Source organism: Heterocephalus glaber, unplaced genomic scaffold, assembly GCF_053883595.1.
Source record: "Heterocephalus glaber isolate CG9 unplaced genomic scaffold, H.glaber_assembly_v1.0 deba00000347, whole genome shotgun sequence".
Lineage (NCBI taxonomy): Eukaryota > Metazoa > Chordata > Mammalia > Rodentia > Bathyergidae > Heterocephalus > Heterocephalus glaber.
The window spans coordinates 63,887,750-63,894,254 of record NW_028258143.1 but is presented as its reverse complement, the minus strand read 5'-3'; the positions used below and the strand labels follow the sequence as shown (position 1 = coordinate 63,894,254).

At 50.9% G+C, this 6,505-nt stretch overlaps 1 pseudogene; it reads left to right on the top strand.

The window, feature by feature from the left end:
- Positions 1-264: 264 nt before the first annotated feature.
- On the top strand, positions 265-3,765 carry LOC101717181 (zinc finger protein 609 pseudogene; annotated as a pseudogene).
- Positions 3,766-6,505: the final 2,740 nt, after the last annotated feature.

The following is a 6,505-nucleotide window of genomic DNA, read 5'->3' as shown; positions in this document are numbered from 1 at the left end:
TAGTTTTTAAAATTCTACCAGTAAGCAGATACTTTAAAGAGTATTTATAAAATTTAGACTCAGGGCGGCAGCGGCGGCGGTGCTCTGCCCGGGGAGCCGGGCGGGCGGCGGTGGCTGCTCCTGGGACCAGCCGCGCGCAATGACATTATCCACTGGGCATGTACTGACCAATGTGGCAGGTCTGAGAACATAGCTGAAGCTGAAAATAGGAAACCTGGGGGCAAGGAAGAGCTTTGAATCTTGAGGTGGGACGTTGACTCTAAGATGTCCTTAAGCAGTGGAGCCTCAGGAGGGAAAGGAGTGGATGCAAACCCGGTTGAGACATACCACAGTGGGGATGAATGGGACATTGGAGTAGGGAACCTCATCATTGACCTGGATGCCGATCTGGAAAAAGACCAGCAGAAACTGGAAATGTCAGGCTCAAAGGAGGTGGGGATACCGGCTCCCAGTGCTGTGGCCACACTACCAGACAACATCAAGTTTGTGACCCCAGTGCCAGGTCCTCAAGGGAAGGAAGGCAAATCAAAATCCAAAAGGAATAAGAGTGGCAAAGACACTAGCAAATCTACTCCAGGGACTTCCTTGTGCACTCCAAGTGAGGGGGCAGCTAGCAAGAAAGAGGTGCAGGGACGCTCAGGAGATGGTGCCAATGCAGGAGGCCTGGTTCCTGCTATTGCTCCCAAGGGCTTGGAGAAGGCGGCTAAGGCGTCACGCAGTGTAGCCAGCTCCAAAAAGGAGAAGGAGAACAGTTCGTCTAAGAGCAAGAAGGAGAGAAGAGAAGGGGTGGGGACTTGTTCAGAAAAGGATCCTGGGATCCTCCAGCCAGTTGCTTTGGGAGGACGGGGTGGTCAGTATGATGCAAGTGCGGGGGTGGATACAGGCGCTGTGGAGCCACTTGGGAGTATAGCGATTGAGCCTGGGGCAGCGCTCAATCCTTTGGTAGCTAAACCGGAGCCAGAGGAAGGGGAGAATGAGTGTCGCCCGCTGAAGAAAGTCAAGTCTGAAAAGATGGAGTCCCCTGTCTCCACACCGGCGGTGCTGCCACTGCACCTTTTGGTACCAGTGGTCAATAATGACATCTCATCTCCCTGGGAGCAGATCATGGTTCGTACCTGATCCGTTGGGGTCAACACGTGTGATGTGGCTCTAGCCACAGAGCCTGAGTGCTTCGGCCCCTGTGAACCTGGAACCAGCGTCAACCTTGAAGGAATTGTGTGGCAGGAAACAGAAGACGGGATGCTGGTGGTGAACGTGAGGTGGAGGAACAAGACCTACGTGGGCACCCTGCTCGACTGCACGCGGCTCCTCCGAGGTTCTGTGACTCCCCCACCAGGGATTTGGAGATGCTCAATGGTCGAGGCAGAGGCAAACGCATGCGTCTCAACAGTAACACACCTGTCAACGAGACGGCCACAGCCTCTGACAGCAAAGGGACCAGCAGCAGCAGTAAAACTCGAGCAGGAGCCAATAGCAAAGGCCATCGGGGCAGCCAGAGCTCTTCAGAGCATCATCCACCTGCCAGCGGCTCCTCCGAGGACGTCAAGGCCAGCCCTTCCTCCAACAGTAAGGGGAAAAACAAGCCCCTGTGAGACATGAAGCTGAATTCCACCTCGGAGGACTCCAAGGGGAGCAAACGAGTCCGGACAAACTCCATGGGCTCAGCCACAGGGCCCCTCCCTGGGACGAAAGTGGAACTCACCGTCCTGGACAGAAACTGCCCTTCCCCAGTCCTAATTGACTGTCCCCACCCAAACTGCAACAAGAAGTACAAACACATCAACGGACTCAAGTACCACCAAGCCCACACCCACACGGACGATGAAAGCAAGCCGGAAGAGGATGGAGACAGTGAGTATGGAGAGGAGCCCACCCTCCATGCAGACCTTGGAGCTGCAATGGTGCGTCCATCTCCCAGAAGGGCTCCTTGTCCCCTGCCCACTCAGCGACCCCCAAAGTTCAGCTCATAGAGCCCCACAGCCCTTCTCCTTCAAGCAAATTCAGCACAAAAGGCCTCTGTAAAGAAAAGCTGAGTGGGGAAGGGGACACAGACCTTGGGGCCTTATCCAATGACGGCTCTGACGATGGACCCTCAGTAATGGACAAAACGAGTAATGATGCCTTTGACTCTTGGAAAGAAAGTGTATGGAAAAAGAAAAATGTAAAAAGCCCTCTAGTTTGAAACCTGGAAAGATTCCTTCCAAGAGCTTGAAGTCAGCCCGGCCCATTGCGCCTGCCATCCCCCCGGAGCAGATCTACACCTTCCAGACCAGGGCAAAGGAAAGAGCGACCTCTGTGAGGAAAAGAAGCCCGAACTGAGCAGCTCCAGCCAGCAGCCCTCCATCATCCAGCAGCGCCCCAGCATGTACATGCAGTCGCTGTACCACAACCAATACGCCTACGTGCCGCCCTATGGCTACGGCGACCAGGGCTACCACGCCCACTTGCTGAGCACCAACGCGGCCTACCGACAGCAGTACGAGGAACAGCAGAAGCGCCAGGGCCTGGAGCCACCTCGAGGGCCCGACAAGAAGGCCGAGCTGGGCCTCAAGGACTCAAGGAGGAATGGAAGCAGAAGCCTTCTATCCCCTCGATCCTCACCAAGGCCCCCAGCCTCACGGACCTGGTGAAGTCGGGGCCGGGCAAGGCCAAGGAGCTGGGGGCTGACCCTGGCAAGTCAGTCATTATTCCCAAGCTGGACAATGCCTCCAAACTCCCCAGCCACACCCCTGAGGGCCTGAAGGTGAAGCTGAGCTAGGCCAGCCACCTGGGCAAGGAGGCCTCCGAGGGCAAGACGGGAACTGAGTGTGGCCGCCAGGCAGAGGTGGATCCGATTCTCTGGTACCGGCAGGAGGCAGAGCCCTGGATGTGGACATACGTGTATCCTGCCAAGTACTCAGACATCAAGTCGGAGGATGAACGGTGGAAAGAGGAGCGAGACCGAAAATTGAAGGAGGAAAGGAGTCGGAGTAAGGACTCTGTCCCCAAGGAGGATGGGAAGAAAAACACAAGTAGTGACTGCAAGCTGCCCACATCTGAGGAGTCCCGCCTTGGGAGCAAGGAGCCCCGACCAAGTGTCCATGTGCCTGTGTCCTCCCCCCTCACCCAGCACCAGTCCTACATCCCCTACATGCACGGCTACTCCTACAGCCAGTCCTACGACCCCAAGCACCCCAGCTACCGGGGCATGCCTGCTGTGATGATGCAGAACTACCCAGGTTCCTACTTGCCTTCCAGCTACTCTTTCTCCCCGTATGGCAGCAAGGTCTCAAGTGGTGAAGATGCCGAGAAGGCATGAGCCAGCCCCAGTGTCAGTTGTAAATCCAGCTCAGAGTCCACAGCCCTGGACATCTTGCAGCAGCATGCCAGCCACTACAAGAGCAAGTCACCCATGATAAGCAATAAAACTTCTCAGGAGCGAGATCCGGGAGGCTGTGGGGTGGTGGGAGGTGGCAGCAGTTGCAGCAGTGTCGGGGGAGCAGGCGGAGCTGAAAGGAGTGTTGACCAGCCTCGAACCTCCCCTTCCCAGCGCCTAATGTCCACACACCACCACCACCATCACTTGGGGTACTCGCTGCTCCCCACACAGTACAACCTACCCTATGCAGCAGGGCTTTCTTCTACAGACATTGTTGCCAGCCAGCAAGGCTCAACTCCTTCACTCTACCCACCCGCCAGGAGGTGAGAATGAACAAATGCCCAGATAAAGTCGGCTTCACGGGCTCGGACTGCCTCACCCAGGGAGGTGCTGGAGGTGCCATTTAGACCTCAGTTAAACGATGTTGGTCATCCTGTTTGCCGTTCCAACCATGACTGAAGGCAGACCTGGGGCTATCACTTCCTCCAGACCCCGGACTCCCTGACCCTCCCTCAGGAGCTGGAGAGCTGGTACTTAGCAGAAATATTTATTCTCCGCCACAACCATGACTGCTGTGGCCTCTCTGGAGATAAAGGCACTGGGAGCAACCAGGGGAACATGGCCTCAGCCCAGAGAAGTCACTGCCCTGTTCCCCAGGCCCTGTTCTGCTGCCTGCAAAGTACCAACCAACCCCCTCCCCTGCAGGGAGGGACTCCCAGGCACTGGGTAAGGTCTGAAGACAGCACAGCAGCCATCCCCTCACCGCCATTCCATCACCAGATCCCACACCTCCCCAGCGGTTTGGGCCCTGGGAACTGGCAGCATGTGGGGGAATTAGAATCTCAGGAAAGAAATTGGGGGCTGTTTTCTCTGTAGTTGGGAAAACAAGGTCTTCAAACATGGAGACTTCCCCCCTACACACTCGAGCACAGATAAATGCTCAGCACCCAGCCTGGAGAGGGAGATCAAGGCACTCGCCCCACAGGGCTTTGAGCTACCACTACTGGGCAGGCAGAGGCAGGGGTTCCAACACCAGCACAGGGCTCCCCAGTGGCTGGGGAGGGAGCTGGAGCACGAACGGAATCTGCGAAATTGAACCTGGTTCCCACGAAGTCCTGTTGCTGCTTATCTCCCCACTCCTTGCCCTTTTCTCTTCCATCCTAACCCCTTGGTGCCTTTCCCAGGGGATCCCCACACTGAATTCACCTTCTTTTCCACTGCTTGGCTCTTAAGATTCAGGCAGATAAAACAGTATTCCCCCAGAATGGGGACCCAAGGAAGTCTGCCAGGGCAAAGCCCAGCAGGCAGGCCTGGAGCACCGAGCAGTTCTTGGAGACGTCCCATGTTCAGCCATCCAAGTATCTTCCTCAGCTAGGGCCACAAAAGGACACAGCCCAGTTCTTCTGTCTACAAGTACAAGGTTTTATATAGCTCAGTCTATACCTTCAGTGTGTGCCAACATAAGCTGTGTGACTTTGTAACACACATTGTTTTTTTAGCAGCCACTGGCTCTGGGAAGTCATTTGTTCCTCAGACCCTAAGATATTTCATGTTTTTTAACATAATTCTATGTTTTCACATAGCTGGTTATAGTGAGATATCCCAGAGAGATATCAGTACAAATAAAATTTTCTAATAGGAATTTAAACAGTTTTGAAACTCAAGATGCCAAACCAAGACCTGAAGAAATATCTTGCTTATGTAACTGTACAATACCTTAAATAATTTCTAAACATGAAAGAATTCTGAAATGTTTTAACTCACTCTGGTTGGAACAAATATTACTTAATATTAAGATACTTCATAAAGTAATAGTTGCTTAATATGTATGATGGAAATATTATGTTGTACACTTTGACTTAAAATGAAAATTCAAAGAAATCTATAGTATTAAAATAGTAGTAATCCAAATATATTATGAATAGAACAGGTGTGTTATGGTTTAGATTTAAATATGTCCCCAATGTCTTGTGTGTTCAGAGATGGGAATTTTGGAAGATGATCAGATGATGGAGATGTTATACTGATAAGTGGATTAATTCTTCTGTGCTGTTAGGAGCTGAGGCCTGTTTGGAGGTTTGTCACTGGGGTGTGACCTGAGTGATGTATTCTTTTTCTCTTGCTCTTCCCTCTTTTTCATACTGCTTCCTCCCATGGGTTTAGCAGCTTTATGCTGAAGTGTCCTTCTACCATGCTATTTCCAACTTGGAGCCATTTGACTATTCATGGACTAAACCCTCTGAAACCATAATCCTCAAACTTCTCCTTCTTTCACTTGAAGGTGTCAAGTATTTTTTTAGTCACGGAAAAGTAACTAATGCAAGGAAGTATTGTCACTTATAAAAGTGTAAAACATCATTTTATTGGAATTTGATTTTTTTAAACCCAACTAGTGTATCCTGAATTACAAATATCAAGTTAAAATTCAGCTAGGCAGCAACTGATCAAATAAACAGATGAAAGGCTTTTAAAGGGCACTCAAGTCTTATCTCCTTTATTCTGTTTCCGCTATTCATAAACTGCCTCTATGGTAATTCATTCAAGTGAGGGGCTAATACAAAACTTCTTCATCCTAAGTAGGAGCAGTGGAGAAATACTAAGCTCCATTAATATCGCTTAAGCACTAAGATTGGGCCAACTTTCAAAAGAGAGATTTTGAATTTTCTGTGGTGTCAGCATGTAATATAATGTGCCTTCTTTTAGCTCTTTCTTCTACATGTTGAGGTATTGGCAAGACCTTGGCTCAATCCTAGATGTCTTTCCTCCCCTCTGGATTCTCTGTTGTCCATGGAGCTCCTGGGATGTGCCAGCTATCTGTACATGGCTGAAGATGGAGCTGATGTCACAGTTAAACATCTGGAGGCACTGAAAGCACTTTGCTCACTTTCTTCTTTTAGTGGTCTCTATTTCATTGCCTTTTTACTAATAGGAATGTGTAATATTTAGCACGTTTGTGTCCTCTAAACCTTATATGTTTAAGTGTAGTCATCAATGTGATGGTATCAGACAGTGAAGTGATTAGGTCACAAGAGTTGAGTCATCATTAATGGGAGCAGTGCCCTTCTAAATGAGACCCCAGAGATCTGCCCTGTGCATTCCACCATGTGAGGGTACAGCAAGAATGTTATCTGTGAACCAGAGAGGGAG